The sequence below is a fragment of the Mandrillus leucophaeus genome, unplaced genomic scaffold (assembly GCF_000951045.1).
Source record: "Mandrillus leucophaeus isolate KB7577 unplaced genomic scaffold, Mleu.le_1.0 Scaffold1233, whole genome shotgun sequence".
NCBI classification, from domain to species: domain Eukaryota; kingdom Metazoa; phylum Chordata; class Mammalia; order Primates; family Cercopithecidae; genus Mandrillus; species Mandrillus leucophaeus.
In genome coordinates, this window is record NW_012100688.1 from 383,676 (window position 1) to 401,485 (window position 17,810).

The 17,810-nt window shown below is 49.1% G+C and overlaps 1 protein-coding gene across 1 annotated transcript in view; it reads left to right on the forward strand.

Moving 5' to 3' along the window:
- KSR1 (kinase suppressor of ras 1) overlaps positions 1 to 17,810 on the forward strand; it is a 178,528-nt gene that overhangs the window by 105,260 nt on the left and 55,458 nt on the right. Inside the window, exon 2 of the mRNA XM_011971643.1 lies at positions 6,029 to 6,169. The gene's annotated coding sequence lies outside the window, so the exon portion shown is untranslated. The remainder of the gene's footprint in view (positions 1 to 6,028; positions 6,170 to 17,810) is intronic.

Genomic DNA, 17,810 nt, shown 5'->3' on the forward strand with positions numbered 1-17,810 from the left:
GTGGCTGACCTGATACTCTTCTCTTTCCGTAAGTCAGGCTCTGGTCAGGGCTGGGGTGGGCCCACAGTACATTCTTGAAGCAAAAGAATATTGGGGCGTGAGAGATGTTGGTTCCAGCCCAGGGCCTCCCCTGTGGCCAGAGACCTAATGACTCTTTCCCTCTTGCCGCTGGTCCCATCCCTGAAACCCCAGGTGCTTGTCTATTCCGGAAAATTTATATCTTGCGGTTTTGTGGTTAAGAGAAAATGACGCTACCAATGAAAGGTCCCGGTTTAGGCCCCCAGGGCTGGGCTGGCAGGCCCCACTGTGGTTTGTCTGGGAAAGTAGCCCCTTGGTGCTTCTGTGACTGCAACCAACTTTCCAAGAAGTGAGAGCAGCTTCATTTCACTCTGACGGGGAGTGGCTGCCTGCAGGCCACCTCCATCCTTTGTGAACCAGAGAAGTTTTGCTCTGTCAGCAGAACCCAAATCTGCAGAGGTTGTTTCTTGACAAGTTCTGGGAGATGCCAGCAGCTGGGTCATGCTGCACTGCGTGTCTTCCCTTTTCCTTGTCTCAGGCACAGCTCGCCAGGTTTATGGGTTATCTGGGTGCAGAGAAGAACCACTTCAAGTTCTGCGCAGTCCTACCCATGGGCCTGCTTTCGGCTGTCTAGTGGGGATCTCTACCGGCCTCTAAGAAAAGAAACTGCTTGCTCCTTTTCTAGGGAAGCTGCCCTGGCTTTTGAGATGTTCAGATCCCTGTCTCTTCACTTGCCCAGTTGGTGTTTGTTTTTTGCTGCCGTTTGATAAACTTTGTGTGCCTGTCTGGCACAATGTATTGTGTGTTTGTGTGTTCATCCTTTCAACAAAGGTTTTAAAATAGCAAACCAGGCCAGGTGTGGTGGCTCATGCCTTTAATCCCAGTACTTTGGGAGGCTAACACAAGAGGATCGCTTGAGCCTAGGAGTTAGAGACCAGCCTGGGCAATATGGCAAGACCCCATCTCTGTTATAAAAAAGAAAAAAAGCAACCCATGTGCTGGGTGCTGTGCTGGTTCCTGAGGTCCGTTGGTGACTAAGAACACCAGCTGGACCCCACCTCCCAGAGTTTCCAGCCTGAAGAGGGAAGCAGACAAGTGTGAAACATCAGAACTGCGATATGTGATCTGGGCAGGGGGCTGGAGGGCTTGAGGAAGGCTTCCTGGAGGAAGGGGTATCTGAGCTGATCCTTGTAGGCGGAGTCACTGTGAAGAGCTTGCTTAGCAGGGGACCAGAGCCTCAAAGCTGAAAAGGGCAGGCAGGTTGTGGGGAGGCTGAACTGGGTAAGGCCCAAATGCTGGCTCAGGCTAAGGCCAGGTGGGCTCATCTCGATGTTGGCCTGTGGTGGCTAAAGTCTTGTGCAAATGGCATATGTTATGAATCATTCCCAGAAGCAGGGCCCTTGAAGGCCATGTGCCAGTGACAGAAGGGCTCTAGTGCTGCTGCTTTTAGTGCCAGCAGCCCGACCTCTCTAGTTAATGTGGAAAAGAGTGGTTCTGAGTTTGCACAGCTGTTTGATTTATAGTCCTGTCTCTGGTCAGCCCTTTGAAGTGGTGGTTTCAGAGCCACGTGGAATAGAGGGAAGGGCTGGCTGTGAGAAACATGGGGATAAGGACCACACGTTTTCTTCCTCTGGCACTTCTGAGCACACGTTATGTGCCAGGTGCTGTAGTAGGAACTGGGGATATGAGGGAAATACGGTCCTTGCCCTGATGTCTGCCCTGACTCTAACCTAGTCTTTTGGAGGTCTCCATGCTGTAGTTGAATATGAGCTAGGTATCATCATTCCTGTTTACAGGTGGGTGAACTGAGACTCAGAAAAATTAATTATCTTCCTTGGGGCCGTGCAACCTAGTATATGGTGGATTTGAACCCAGATGTGTTCAACCCGGAAGTCTGGGAGCTCATGTCTATTGGGGGAGATCGAGGCAGAAGCTGTTAACTGTAGTATGAGGCCCCTCCATGATCGGGGCTCTGAAAGAGTCACACGACACACCAGGAAGGGGAGAGGTGAACTCTGACTTGGCCTGGGTAGGAAACTCCAGCAGGTATTGGAGGAATAGCTGCTGGGTGAGTGTGTGCCTGCTGGGCAGGGCCAGGGGCTATGGAACGGAGCTGGGGGCTGGGGGAGGTTGGGGCCCTGGTTTTGGAATTTGCCTCTGGTCTCACTGGGTGGGATGGATCAGAGTGGGGTAAGCCAGGATGGGGCACATGAATGCCTCCACTTAGACCTGTAGGATAAAAGCTCACTGGTGTGTCTACAGTTGTGAGCTTCATGCCCTGTAGGTGCTCCCCCAGGCTTAGGTTCCATAATAGGACAGCAGGTAGACTCAGAGTCCTGAGCCTTAGCAGTGTGTTTGTTTGATTAGCAGGGTCTGCTCTGGGCTCCTGAGGGGCGTGGGGCGCAGGAGTGTCAGGGGATCAGCCTCTGGGTCTGTGGTTTCACCAGACATCAAAACTGCACAGTTGAGAGTGTGGAATTATTTTGATTCTGACTCAGCGCTCCCTCTCCAGCAGTTGTCTACACTTGCCACTGAGCCCCTAGCACCCTGAAGGGAGCAGGGGCCATGGGAGAGGGGTAAGCAACCCCAAGGGGGTTGAATCTGGCTCTATCAGATTGTTGGTGAGCCTGGGGCCAAACTAGTTTCTGGGCAAAATTTCAAAAACGCTGATGTGGCAGCAGTGGTTTCATTATTATGGGTCTCATTTCATGCTCACATCTCTCTAGCCACAGGAGTTCTTAACCTGGGGTCTGTGGATAGAATGCAGGGGGTCCATCCATGAACTTAGATGGGGAAGAAAATTGCACTTTTATTTTCATTAGCCTTAACTGGAATTTAGCATGTCGTTCCACTTGGTTGTAGGCAATGAGGCACAGTTATCTTAGCACACACCTGTGGCTCGGTCACCAGTAGGAGTCACAGATGTTTTTCCCATTACATCACAGTTGTGGAGCTATCTGAAAAAGCAGTTTACACTTGTCACAACTTTAAAGTTATGGCCGTTATTAGATGCACTGTTGGATGTTTAATACTTTAATAGAAGCTTTTATGACTCTATCACAGGTGTCTTTTCTTTTTTTTTTTTTTTGAAACAGAGTCTTGTTCTGTCACCCAGGCTGGAGTACAGTCAGACAAGGGATACTCAGCCTGTATCTCAGTATATTTTTCTTTCTTTTTTTTTTTTATACAGTCACCAAGGCTGGCAGGCTGGGGTGCAGTGGCACGATCTTGACTCACTACAACCTCTGCCTCCCAGGTTCAAGTGATTCTCCTGCCTCAGCCTCCTGAGTGGCTGGGATTACAGGGATGTGCCACCACGCCTGGCTTATTTTTGTATTTTTAATAGAGATGGCATTTCACCATATTGGCCAGGCTGGTCTCGAACCTCTGACTTCAGGTGATCCACCTGCCTTGGCCTCCCAAAGTGCTAGGATTACAGGCGTGAGCCACCATGACTGGCCGTCTATCACAGTTTTCAGTAGTTTGATAAATGTGTTTAAATAGAATTGATTTCCTTTGTAATTCTAAATGTGTTGTTTAATACATTTCAAAGCATTGTTCTGTCCAGGCGCAATGACTCACGCCTCTAATCCCAGGACTTTGAGAGGCCAAGGTGGGAGGATTGCTTGAGCCCAGGAGTTCAAGACCAGCCTAGGCAACATAACAAGACCCCATCTCAAAAAAAAAAAAAAAAAAAAAAAAGATGAAATAAATGAAAGTATTGTTCTTTGAAAGAGATCATGGGCCTCCCTAGACTTCCACAAAGGTCCATGCCCCCAAAATGGTTATAAGCTCTTATTCTAATTGGAAATTTGGAGCCTTTCTTGATATTTGAAATTAAAAATTATTAATTCATCTTTTTTTTCTTTGTAAAATATTGTGACTCTGTTAACAAGAGTCCTTGCTCTTTAGAAAAATGTACTGAGGGCCTGATGCAGTGATCCTAAGTGTTTTGTTTTATACTCAGATCAAGTGATCTGCCTACCTTAGCCTCTCAGAGTGCTGGCTCACGCATGTAATCCCAGCACTTTGGGAGGCGGAAGTAGGCAGATCATCTGAGGTCAGGAGTTTGAGACCAGCCTGGCCAACATGGCGAAAACCCATCTCTACTAAAAATGCAAAAATTAGCCCTTTATGGTGGCACGCACCTATAGTTCCAACTACTCGGGAGGCTGAGGCACAAGAATCACTTGAACCCAGCAGGCGGAGGTTGTAGTGAGCCAAGATCATGCCACTGTATCCCAGCCTGCCAGCCTTGGTGACCATCTCAAAAAAAAGGAAAAAAAAAGAAAAATATACTGAGATACAGACTGAGTATCCCTTGTCTGAAATGCTTGAGGTCCAAAGTGTTCTGGATTTTTGATTTTTTAGAATTCTGGAGTATTTGTATTATACTTAATGGCTAAGCATCCCAAACCCAAAAGTTCAAAATCCAAAATGCTCCAGTGAGCATTGCTTTTGAGCATCATGTCAGTGCTCAAAATGTTTTAGATTTTGGAGAGGTTCAGATTCTGGGTCTTTGGAAGCGTTTCGGATTTTGGGTTTTTGGATTTGAAATGCGCTACCTATATTTACAGATAAAAGGAAAAAAGGAATGAATTAACCCCAAAACCATGAGGGACAGCAGGGTTGAGAAGTGTCTCCAGAAGGCAGGTTCCTGTATGAGACTGTGAAGGGGGTACTTATTTTGGGGGGATGCTTGGAAGTCACCATTAGGAGGCCACCAGAGTCTTAGCATCATTTCAGGAGCTCTCCCTGGGTCACTTAGCCGTAGCCAAGCCAGGCAGCTCCCTGGTCTTCTGGCGGTGAGCTCGTTTCCATCTGTCGAGCCTACCTGGCTCTATTTGGAACGCGAGTCCCTTATTTTTCATCAGACCTGGGCCGTGCCCTCCTTGTGCTTCTCTGTACCCCGTGTTCCCCAGTCCAATGCTGGGCACCCAGTGAGAACCGAGTGTTTGTCGGGTTGACCTAAGTCAGGCTGTCCTTGTATAAGCTTATCTTATTTGAAGTTTTAGTCGTTTGCAAGTCTTTTGAAAGCTTTGGACAATAACTCTGGAAAATACACAGATTTGCATATCTGAAATTTGCATACATTTCAGGGTGTGGATCCCAGAAAGCCTACTGGGAATCCGAGTCCAGGACCCTGGCCAGTACTGCTGCTGCTCAGTGGTCATGGCGACACTTGCGGTGCTCACTGTGTGCCAAGCGCATCATTTCTTCCATCTCTCTGAGAGTCAGCTTCCATTATCCCCATTTTTCTGAAGGATAAGATGGAGACCTTTTTCAAGATGGAGACCTTTATAGGGGGTTAAGTAACTTGTCCGAGGTCACAGAGCTAGGGTGTGACTGAGCCCTTGGATCCCAACCCAGGCAGTTAGATTCTTCGCTGGAAGTGTCCTAGGCGGGAGGTTACCCATTCTCCCCGAACCAGCAGGTCTTCCAGATTAGCAATTACAAACTCCCTGACCCCACCTTGGCAGGAAAGGCTTCTTTTTTTCCCGAGACAGGGTCTTGCTCTGTCACCCAGGCTGGAGTGTGGTGGTGTGATGTTGGCTTACTGCAGCCTTGACCTCCTGGGCACAATCGATCCTCCCACCTTAGCCTCCCAAGTAGCTAGGACTACAGGTGCGCGCCACCATGCTCGGCTACTTGTTGTATTTCTGGTAGAGACGGGGTTTTGCCATGTTGGCCAGGCTGGTAGGAAGGCTGCCTTATATTTAACCCAGCTCTCTGTTCTGACCAGTGTTGCCCATGACGCTCATGTCCTGAGGTGGGCAGTGTCAGCCGCCTTGGGTAGGGCAGGGGGCTCATGGGTGGCCACCAGCCTCTGCCTGTTCTCCCAGACCCTTCTCCACCATTTCCCCTCCCCTGCAAACAGCAGAGAGGAGAGCCAGCCCCTTTCCTCATCACATTGCTTGTGTCTGCCTGAGCTCCTCTGTAGTGTGCTTGGGCCTGCCATGTGGTTGGGCCACAGATGAACACAGGCTTTTCTTTTTTGGACTTTCTGCAGGCGAAGCTGGTCCGGTACATTTGTAAGCAGAGGCAGTGCAAGCTGAGCGTGGCTCCTGGTGAGAGGACCCCGGAGCTCAACAGCTACCCCCGCTTCAGTGACTGGCTGTACACTTTCAACGTGAGGCCGGAGGTGGTGCAGGTATGTAAGCCGGGGCTCAGCACGGGCATAGGCGTGAGGGGCCAAGCAGAGGGAACACACACAAACCCGAGGGCTAGCTTCCCCGTGGCTAAGACTAAGGGTTGATGTTCTCTACACTTGAGAAGGAGGATGGGGAGGGACAGCAGCAGCCAGGAGGGATCCAGGGTACATGTGGCTCCAACAAGTGTCCTGGGTGCTATTGCCTGATGAACTAGGGCAGCCCCACACTGGGCATTGATTTGTTCATCATACTTACAACAGCCAACATATCTGGAAGCACTGGCTGTGTGGCAGACACTGTGTTAAACGTTTCTGTGTTTCGTAAGACAGATAATCTCACTTCTCATGAACTCCTATAAGGAAATTACTGTCATTGTTGCCATTTTATACTTGAGAAAATTAAAGCACAGAATGGTTAAGTAAGTTGTTTAAAATCACACAGCTAGTAAATGATAGCCTTGGAATTTGGAAATGAGAGTCTGAATTTAGTTTAGTCTTCTAACTGCCACAATATGCTGCCTTCCTTCCATCGTTCTCTCTTCCTGTGTGTGCAGCCTACCCACCTGCCAGCTAGCCAACTAACCAACCAGCGCACCCGGACTGTGTGCTGTGCCAGGTGCCAGGGATGCAGGTCAGCTGTCATGGAGTGCAGATTAGTCCTACTTGGCAGGCATGGTTCACCCAGTCAGATCTCATAAATCTCCTACTTCTATCCTAAAATTAAAAATACTGGCTTTTGCTGCTGTGTAAAAAGTAGCATGAATTCATTATGTATAGATACTTTGGAAATAGAGAAGGAAAGAAATCACATACATACTCCTAACACTTAGAAAATCTATGATCATTAAGGTCTTTTTTTTTTTTTTTTCCTTCCTCTCCCCGATACGGAAATCTTTTAAAAATTTCTATCTGGACGGTTCTGTAAGGTAGTCACAAGCCTCATGATTGTCAAGCACTTAGAACATGGCTAGTCCAAATTAAAATGTGCTATAACGTCTTGCCTTGCTCTTACCAGTGTGGGCAAGGCCCTGTGGCTCTCCCCCAAGGCACACTGCAGACCTGCCTGCCTCTCCCTCCCTGCCTCCAGCACCATGGTCCAGGCCACTGTCAGCTCCTGCAGAACCTCTGCAGTGGCACCTCACCCCTTGCATTCCATTTTCCACCCAGCAGCCAGGGTGCTCACCTAGAAAGGTGACTTGGATCCCATCCTTTTTCAGTGCTTCCTGTTTCCTTCAGAATGAGTGCCAGATGCCTCCCTTGACCTGGCCTCTCTCGCCGCAGCTTGGTCACCTTCTCCTTTGCTCAGTAGACTCTGACCTTTGCATTTGCTCCCCGCTTCCTTGGAGTGCTCTGCCCATAACTCATCCCTTGAATATTTTTCTGGTGTTGAGTATTGTCACCACCTCCAGGCAGTCATCCCTGATGATGTGATCTAAAGATCACCCCCTGCCCATCATTCTTGCCTGCACACCTGGGTTTATTTTCTCAATGACACCGACTACTTTCTGGAGTGACCTAACTGATTTGTTGTCTGTGGTCTGTCTGCTCCCCCTGGGATGCGAGCACCATGAGACAGGGCTTTGCTGTTTGGGTTTGTTTGCCACAAAATCCCCATTGAGTGTTGGGCCCAATATGGCAGTTGCCTGGTTGCAACAGATATAAAAATAAATACCTATTTATTTATTGAATAAGTAGATTTCATCATGACATGGGGGATGTCTCCAATAGCCCAGGGTTTGGCCCCGAGTGGGTGGTAACACAGGTTACTCTTAGCTCTGGCTTTCAGTTTAAGCCCTGCAAGAGAGGCCAGTGTAGGGATCATGGCCCCAAAGAACCCCCTTCCCAGCTATGCCTGGCTGCTATGAGTCACCTCCATGAGTCACCTGCCATGAGCCCTGGGAGAATTGGTGCCCCCAGGGGAGATGGCCCTCTCCAGGAAGGCTAGGGCAAGTGCCCCAAAGATTTCTTGGGTGCAGTAGCACTCCCCACTTCCCATGCCAACGTCCTTTTCATTCATGAAGGACTTGTGCTGCCAGGAGCCCAAGCAGCCCTTTCCTGGGAGGCCTCTGCTGTCTGATTATTGAGCTGCACTGGTGGCCACAGTGGGGTCCTGGGGCCCCTGAGAGCCTCTGGGTTCTTTTTGCCTCAAAGTTGACACAGAGCACATCTGGCGTGTCATGATGGGTGCACTGATGTGTTATTTAATTATCCCAACACCCTGCTTAATAGAGACCATTTTCCCCATCTCACAGTTGAGGAAGCTGGCACTCAGTGGGTACAGAAACTCACCAGGGTCCTAGAGACACAGAGGAGCAGAGCCGGGTGCCCCTCCACACCTGACACTGAGTCCTCCATCACCAGGATCCCAGAGCCAGAGAGGAGCAGAGGCGGGTGCCCCTCCACACCTGACTCTGAGTCCTTGGTCTCAACCACTTCTCTCTCCTTCTTGGAATGCCTGAATTCAGGCACCCCGCCAAGCCCTTTCACCTTCCGAAGCTCCAGTCTCCTCCTTTTGTGAAACGGGAATAACCCATGTGCTGCTTGCTGGCACAGGTAGTTGTGAAAGTCAAGTGCTTAGAGGCGGAGGTGGAGGAGGAAAAATTAACAATTTCCCACCTCTCTCTTGCCCTCAGCTGCTATTAATCCCAGGTGAGAGCCAGACCCAGGAGAGGCAGCTAGAGAGGCCTGTACACAGGGCAGCTCTGAACAGCCTCCTGGGGAGTGAAGGAAGGCTGGGATCGGCTGACTAGAGGCAGTTTTCTGAATCAAGAGAGGGAGCGGGAGTCAGCCCAGAGCTTAGGACAGAAAGGGTGGCACACCAGCCTGACAGAGCTGGGCCAAGTGTCCTCCTTCCATCCCCCAAATTGGTACCAAGGGTGTCCTCCCCAGCAGGGCCAGGAGGAAGTGAGGCTGGAGTGGATGGGGAGCAGAAGGAGGGTGGACTGGGCTGCAGGAGCCTGTTGGAGGTACCTGGGCCTGGCAGCTTTCTTCCTGGGCTTTAAGAACCACAAGGAGCCATTAGTTGCTGTCACTACATCTTCCCCAGACTCTCCAGAAACCCCTTCTCAAGATTTCTCTTTTTCTTCCTCCCAAATCTCATGTCAGTTCCTGGGCTGTAGCCAGAATATTCTAAAGCCTAGAAAGAAAAGGCTATTTCCTTTACTAAACCCAGCTTCAGCTCCTACAGACTGGAAGGGGGCTACCTTGGTTCAGTTCTACCTCTGGGAGTTTCTCCTTGTACGTGCTTGGAAGCCTAGTGATGGGGGAACCCTGAGTTAGAGCAGCTCCCCAGGGCTTGGACTCCAAGGGCTGACGCCAGGGGTATGGGTCTATTTTATTCTGTTTCTTAACCCAGACAGTTGTTTGGATTCTGACTCGATACCCACTGCTGCCCCTGGCCGTGATGGATTCTGTGTGCTTTCAGTTGGAATTGGCTCTATAAGTTCTGCCCATCAAAGATAGGCGCAGTATTCAGAAGCCAAAGTTCCAAACAGCATTAAAAACCCATGCCTTTCAGAGAATCTTTTGAGTTCTTAACCCATTTATGCCGGAGGTTGCAGTTTTTTGAATTTTTGCAATCAGACCTTGGCGATGACCTTGAGCAGTAGGATATAAATAACTCCCATGTGCTTAGCATTCCAACAATGGAACACTAGGCATACGTGGGTTGTCATCTAAAGCAGGGGTCCCCAACCCCGGCCACTGACAGGTACCAGTCCACTTGGCCTCTTAGGAACCAGGCCACACAGCAGGAGGAGTGCGTTTATAGCTGCTCCCCATTGCTCGTGTTACCGCCTGAGCTCCACCAGCTGTCAGATCAGCAGCAGCGCCTACTTCTCCCAGGAGCACAAACCCTGTTGTGAACTGCGTATGCGAGGGATCTAGGTTGTGTGCTCCTTGTGAGAATCTAATGCCTGATGATCTGTCACCATCTCCCATCACCCCCATATTGGACTGTCTAGTTGCAGGAAAACAAGCTCAGGGCTCTCACTGATTATACATTATGGTGAGTTGTATAATTATTTCATTATATATTACAATGTAATAGAAATAAAGTGCATGACAAATGTAATGCACTTTAATCCTCCGGAAACCATCCCCCACTCCCTGTCTCTGGAAAAATTATCTTCCTTGAAACCAGTCCCTGGTGCCAAAAAGGTTGGGGACCACTGTTCTAAACCATTGTTTATTTTCTTAAATAAACTTTTTACTTCGGAATAATTTTAGATTTACAGAAAAGTTGCAGGGATGTACAGAGCGTTCTCGTATGTACCCCTCACCCGGGTACCCAGTTTCCCCATCATTAACGTTGTCATGACCAGGGTGCCTTTGTCAAAACTGAGGAAATGACCCTGGTATATTACTATGAACGAAACTCCAGACTATTTAGGTTTCACCAGTTTTTCCTTTACTGTCCTCTCTCTTTTCTAGGATGAATCCAGGGCACCACATGGTTTACATTATTTTGATTTGTCATGTCTTCCCAGTTTCCTCTGCTCTGTGACAGTTTCTCAGTCTTTCCTTATTTTTCATGACCTTGACACTACTTTGTTTTTTGGAAGTGAGCCCTCCCTTAGGATTGGGGGGCATGGGGGGTAGGTGGGTTAAGCTCCATCTCCTCTAGGGGTATATCTACACAGATTATTTGGAACTTTTCTATAGGAAAGAGTTGTCTTTTCTCCTCCATTTATTTATTCATTCAGTCATTTATTTATATCAGTATGGGCTCATGTCTTTTTCTTTTACACATTGGGTTCTAATCCAATACTACATGAATTTTTTGTTGCTCAAGTTCTTCCAGCTTTGGCCATTGGGAGTTCTTGCAGGTTTGTTCCTGCATCCTGTGATATGCCCCATCCTTCAGTTTTGTTTGGGGGGGGGGGTGTGTGTGTGTGTGTGTTGAGCACTTCCTTTGCTTTCTGACACTATGGTATGCTGCAGCCCCCTCTTTTTTTTTTTTTTTTTTTTTTACTAACCCCACTTCTAGAATCAGTTATTTCCCCAGGGAGCCTGGTGAGTCATTTGCTCTGGTTTGTTTTGTTTTGCTTTTATTATTTTTATTTTGTAAAACTGTGTTGAAATACACATAACATAATTTACCATTTTAATCATTTCTAAGTTTACAGTTCAGCGACATTAAATACATTCACATTGTTTTGCGACTGTCACCACTGGAATGTTTTCATCTTCTCAAATGAACCATTGGCTTTATTAGAAGAGATGTGTTTATCATAGGGGGTAAAATGAAACAAAGGAGATAAAGTGGAAGAAAATTGCTGCATGCCATTTCCCTGAAGCCTGCTCATCTTTCTGGACATTTTCTAGCCCTCACATTCCTCTGCGTGTTGTCTCTTTTGTACACATGAGGTCAGGCCAGACATTTGGTTCAGGAACCTGCTCTTTCCCCTTAATGACCTATATTGCCATGGTTACAAGCACTGCTACCAAGAACATCTTTGTGCACCCGTGTTTTTCTACAGGGAAAAAATCCTAGACGTGAACTTGTTAGGCTGGATTTTAATGAATGTTGCCGAAGTGTCTTTTAAAATACAATAAGACAATAAAAGCAGCCTTTTCCTTCAACAGTTATTCATTCATTCATTCATTTATTTTGAGACAGGGTCTGCTCTGTTGCCCATGCTGGAGTGCAGTAGTGCGATCCCGGCTCACTGCAGCCTCAATGTCCTGGACTCAAGCGATCCTCCCGCCTCGCCTCCCAAGTAGCTGGGATTGCAGATGTGTGCACCATCACACCTGGCTATATATGTTCTTTAATTTTTTTGTAGAGACAGGATCTCTCTATGTTGCCCAGGCTGATCTTGAACTCCTGGGCTCAAGCGATCCTCCTGCCTCAGCCTCCCAGAGTCCTGGGATTACAGACGTGAGCCACCATGCCTGGCCTGCTCAACTTTTTAATGAGACTCTCATTCCAGGTGTACCTGGAGATAGTAAACTGCATGTATACCTTTTCTAAACTTGTACTTGGCTGGGCGGTAGTTAAGACCCCCAGCTCATCCCTGTTCCTGTCCTTGTATGTTTCCCAAGAAATTGCGTAGGTCCATGCCCACAGAAGAAGACTCAGAGTCAGAGGAGGGAGCAGGGTCCCTGGGTGTGTGGAATGGTCAATGTGGTGCAGGGCCCAGATTCCAGCCTGCCCTAGTCCTGCCTCAGGAATCCCTCTAGGGTGCCCAGGCCTTTATGGGTTGGTGTGGCCTCTTCTATGTCCAGAGGACACCTGTATTTTCTCCCTGGCTGTCCTGACTTAGTGCCTTAGCCCTCCTGTTGTTTAGGAAGCCAGAGAGCCCCCAAAGGGCCAACAGGAGAGCCTGGCTCACACAGAGTGGGAGGAGTGCTAAGGTCCTGCCAATGCCTCCATGGGAGAGCCCAATCCAGGTCTGCAGAGAAAGGGACTTCCCTTTGTCAGGCTTCAGGAGGGACCTAAAACCCAACAGGATCTCCAGAAACCTGGCCCAGGGGGTGGGGATAGGTCCTTGGGGGTTTCTCTGGGGCAGCTGGTCTGGCTTGGAGGATATTAGAGCTGGACCCTTCTCTGCCTTCTCTGAAGTTTGGCCTGGAGAGAAGTCTCCTCCAAGGTAGCTCAGACTGCAGAGATTGGCACCCTTAAGGAATAGTTCCCCGTATGTGTGAGAGACGTTGGACCAAAAGACACCACCAGCATCAGGAGGAGTCCTGGGGAGATAGAGGAGGCCAGGAAATCATTGCATCTGTCCCCTCTTTCCTGGCAAGAATTAGACATAGCACGCTCACTTGGCTGCTGGTGCCCACTGTGGTAGGCACTGCAGGGAGGTAACCCTGCCTCCCAGAACCACTGTCCAGTGGAAGCAGGATGGACCTGCATGGCCGTGGCCATGGTTGACCTAGGCAGGACCTGAGATCCTATGGGTATCTAGAATGGGCCTATCTGCCTTTTACACAATGTGAGATCTTGGGCAAGTGACTTCATCTCTCTGGGCCTCAGTTTATGCATATGAGAAATGACAGATTAAGTGACCTTTTAAGTCCTTTCCTCAGATGGCTGCTGCTTCTGGACAGTAAAGGAGCCTAGAGTAGGAGGAGTTCTGTCAGGTGAGGTGGTTCGGAGAGACCATGTGGAGCTGCACCTTCCCCAGAACCCTCCAGATGGTAGCTTTGCCTTGCCTCTCAGATGTGTCTGCCCTCCTGTAAGTTGTATACCGTGCTGTCTTCGTGGGGGTGTTTCATCATGTGCTTTTCCCACTGGCTCCTGTGTAATCTCTGTGTGCAGCAGTTGGAGCTCGGCCACACAGATCATGGGGGGCGGTGTTTTTACTCCTGTGCCCTCTGCCCCTGAGTCAGGCTTTTCTCCCTTGGATTTTGGGCAAAGCTTCCTTGTGTGTCTTCACCCAATTTTTTTTTCCTTTAGCCCCCCAGAAGATGTGATCAGCTGTTCATTGTTACTGAGAGATGGGAGTTTTAAATGTTTCAACACCAAACAAGTACAGAAGTGTTAGAAAGCAAGCAACGGCCCTCCCCCTCTTCCACTTCGCAGGGGTAATACCTTGTTAACAGGTCGGTGGGTGCATCTGCCAGACCTCTTCATGCATTTTATAGTCACTTAAAATGACGTGCAAATTTACTCCCTTCTCTCTTTTTTGTTTTTGTTTTTGTTTTTGTTTGCTGAAATGGGATCATATGATAGATATCATTTTGCAGGTTTTCAGTCTTAACATCATCTCTGTTATCCACAAAAATTCATATTATTCTTCTTTAGCAGTAGAGTAGTAAGAGATACAGCTTCTTCAAGGTGTGATATGAATGCCTGTGTCTGAGGGGTACCCACCTGCTTACATATACACACACACAGTGACATCAGGCATCTTGGTGGTTCAGGTGACTCAGCACCTGAACGAAGATGAGAGCCCATGCCAAGAAGAGGCCAGGTGCCCAGCTCTAATGCCTGGCACATGGGAGGCCCTGGCAGATACTTACTGGGTGAAGGAATGTACCAAAGTCACTGCAGGATAGAGGTCGCGGATGCCAGACTTGAAAACAGGTCTCTTTGAATATCTGTCTATCTGTCTGTTTTTCTGTCCGTTTTTTTTGCTTTGGAAGGGAACAAAATCCATGAAGTCTGCCTGTTTCCTTTTGCTAACCTGGCAATGCTGAAGGACCCCAGCATCTGTGCAGTCAGTGTCTGAAGATGATCTGCCCAGGGCTGCCCCCTGAGGCGTCCTGGGGGAACTGTGTGTGGTGGGATTTGTCCCTTCGGTCGCTTCGAGTTCTCTGCTGACCTTGACTCTTCATGGCTTCATGACTAGGACTTTGATTTTTCCCTGAGGAAAACACATACACAGATCATTTGTGTGTGCAGCCATCTGTGTGTATAATCTCCTCCTTCCTTTACCATATTGCTTTCCTAGGGGCCATCCCTGCAGGGTTATCTAAATACCATTTCAGCTTTTGTCTTTTGGTTGGATAGTGTTTGTGGTCTTAAAATTTCCAGGAAATAATGCCTTTTCTACGAGAGGAAGAGAGGGGATAGACGTGGATGTGGTCACACAGCACGGCAGCTGCATTTCCAGGTTCTTGGTGTGGCTGAGGTGGCCCTGCATGGGTTTCTTTTTGTTCCCACCTGAGTCAGATGTCAGCCCTGTGCAGCTCCAAGCCTGCTCGGTGCTGCATGCCTGACCTGTGGCCCCTCGTCTCTTCTCTGTCTGTAGATGTTGGAGACAGAACTTGGGCGATGCCTCCATGTGTTTGCCCAACCGTTAGACCTTCATCTAGAGCAGCGCTGTTCAAAACGTTCTGTGTTGTCCATTCAGTGTGGCAGTCATTAGCCACATGTGGCTTGGGGACACTTGAAATGTGTGTGGTGCAACTGAGAAACTGAAATTCATGTTTTATTTTATTGTAATGAATTTTAATTTGAATAGACATCTGGCTATGATTGCATTGGCCAGGGCCCTGTGGTGAGAGCTGGGATGCTGAAGACACCTTCCTCTGCCCCAGGAGCGCACAGACGGGGGTGAAACAGGAAGTGAGAGCCCCAGATGCCCTGATGGCTCCAGGATGGGATCTGTTGTTTCCAGTGGGCCGACTTGTACTGGGTAGTCAGGGAAAGACGGATGTCCAGGAAGGCAAGAGCACATCAGGCGGAGGGAACAATATCTGCAGAGACTCTGAGGAGGAGGAAATCAGAGTCATCCTCATCGGAAGCGCAGGAGGAGGAGTCTGAGGAGGCTGGCGGGAAGCCGGGGTGGATTCCTGCAGCTCTCCCTGTGTGCAGTGTAGGGGTTGAGGCTCCTCTTGGGGGATAGTGGAAGCATGTGTGAGAGAGGGGGAGGAATTCCAAATGAACATTAGAATTGTTTAAAGGAAAATAAAACTCCTACCAAGAAGGCTGCATTCATTCACATGGGAATGGGCTGAGAGTGACGGGGTGAGGAGCGCTGCCTCCCTCATGGCTGGAGGGTGGAAGGGCTGGGGATAGGAAATGAGATGGGAGCGAGCTCAGAGGCAGGGCCCCGCCCCACTCCCGGTCATTTGGAGTCGCACACTGTGGCTGTTTCCAGCTGCGCCCTGTCCCACAGGTTACATCTAAAAGTCACAGCTTCATATTCTGGCGGCAGCTGGGGAAATGATTTCAAAGCCTGCTGGCATGGAGCCATTTTTTTTTCTTTAGCAATTTCCCGGTTGGAAGTTGTTGAAAGGAAGTGGCAAGCGCTGCCTGAGCAGTTCTAGCTGGGAGAGGTGGGTGCTGCAGAGTCTGGGATTCCAGGGTGAAAGCCACAGATTCCCCTGAATAAGCTCTTACTGCTGGTGGTTCCTGAACTGAAGATGCAGGCAGATCTGGTAAGGGGATTTTTGTTGTGATCCTGACTGAGCATGTTTCTCTTTCCCCTCTCCTCTATCCGTGCGTTCCTGTGTTTAAGACGAGGCCTTCTCCCAGGGATGGGAGAGAAAGCTACCTGACTCCAGCCACCATTTGGTTTCCCAGTGGCTGGGGGTGGCTGGAGCTCTGTGTGGACACCGGGAATGTAGGCTGTATGAGGCAGGAGGATGTGTGAGACCTAATCAGGAAAGCGAACCCGTGTTTGGCTCCTTGGGTGCAGCTTGAGTCGGCATGACTATGGCCCTCATTCCTAGCCTCTCCTTCCCACCCCTCCTCCTGTCGGCCCCACACTCTCTCTTTGAGAGCCAGAGGCCCAGCTGTTCTTACAGCCTTGCTCTTTGGCAACTGGGAGGCTCCCCAGGAAGCAACACACACCCTCACGCAGCCTCCTGGAGGGATCTGTGCTGATGTGTCAGCCCAGCAGCGCAGGGCTGCCTTGGTACCAGCCCAGTGGGGGCTAGGCCACACGGCTCTCCACTTAGGATGGGGAAATGGAGGCCAGTGGTGGACTGGCATGCCTGAATCACCCAGCCAGTCAGGGGAGGAGCTGAAGTTGGAGCATGGAAGGAAGGGGCAAGCTACAAGGCCAGCATTGTATAGATGTTATCCTGTTTCATCCTTATCCCTAGGGCAGGAGAGAGGGAGATATGATGATCACCTGCGAGCTGATGGCAGGATGAGGATTCAAACCCAGGTCCTTGTACTTCCTTCTCATACACAATTTTGTCATCTAATATCTTACCCAGAATAGTGTAGTCTGGGGCTACTGTATGGTATGTAGTGTAAATGAATTGACTGCCTACCTTTGTGTGTGCTCGCATGTGTCTCTCTCTCTTTCTGTCTTGCCCCCTCATTTCTTCTTTCCTTTACATTCACTAGTTACTCATATGCACCCATTGATCACTTACCTTTTGCCTGGTACCTTGATTAATTATCACAGAGGATTAATTGATGAGCAAAATAGTCTGTCCTGGACGCTTACCTCTAGTGTGATGCACATGTCTGCAAATAACCAGGGTGCACAGCTGACTGGTGGCCCCAAGGAGCGGGGAAGGGATGAAGCATGGTCAGGTACAGAGCTGAGGTCCTACTTCCATTCAGTTATTTATTCACTCACTGAGTGTGTATTTAGCACCTGTTGTGTGCTTGGCACTGTTCTAGGCACCGAACATGAGTTCCTGTTCTTCTGCAACTGGCAGACATCACTTTCTCCAACAGATGAAGTCATTAATTTTTCTGATCTTGAGCCAAAGGTACCCACTTTTCAGGGTGGGGGTTCCCCTGGTTTCATGAAATCTGAAAACTCATGAGCATGAATGTCCCGCTTAGTCCTGTACTGCTTGGTATTTGTTTGTTTGTTTGTCTGTTGTTTATTTGTGTCAGGGTCTTGCTCTGTCTCCCAGGCTGGAGTACAGTAACTCTATCTTGGCTCACTGCAGCCTCTGCCTCCCAGGTTCAAGTGATTCTCCTGCCTCAGCCTCCTGAGTAGCTGAGACCGCAGGAACGTGCCACTACACCCAGCTAATTTTTGTATTTTTAGTAGAGACAGGTTTTTTCCATGTTGGCCAGGCTAGTCTTGAACTCCAGTCCTCAAGTCCTCCCACAGTGCTGGGATTACAGGCGTGAGCCACCAGGCCCGGCCTTGCTTGGTGTTTTTCATCAATCCTTTGGATTTCTGGGCTGCCCAGTCCAGTGAAACCTGACTAGACTAGAAGCACCATGCTGGCAGGGACCTTTCTATTTCGTTCACAGCTCTATCCCCAGTGCCTG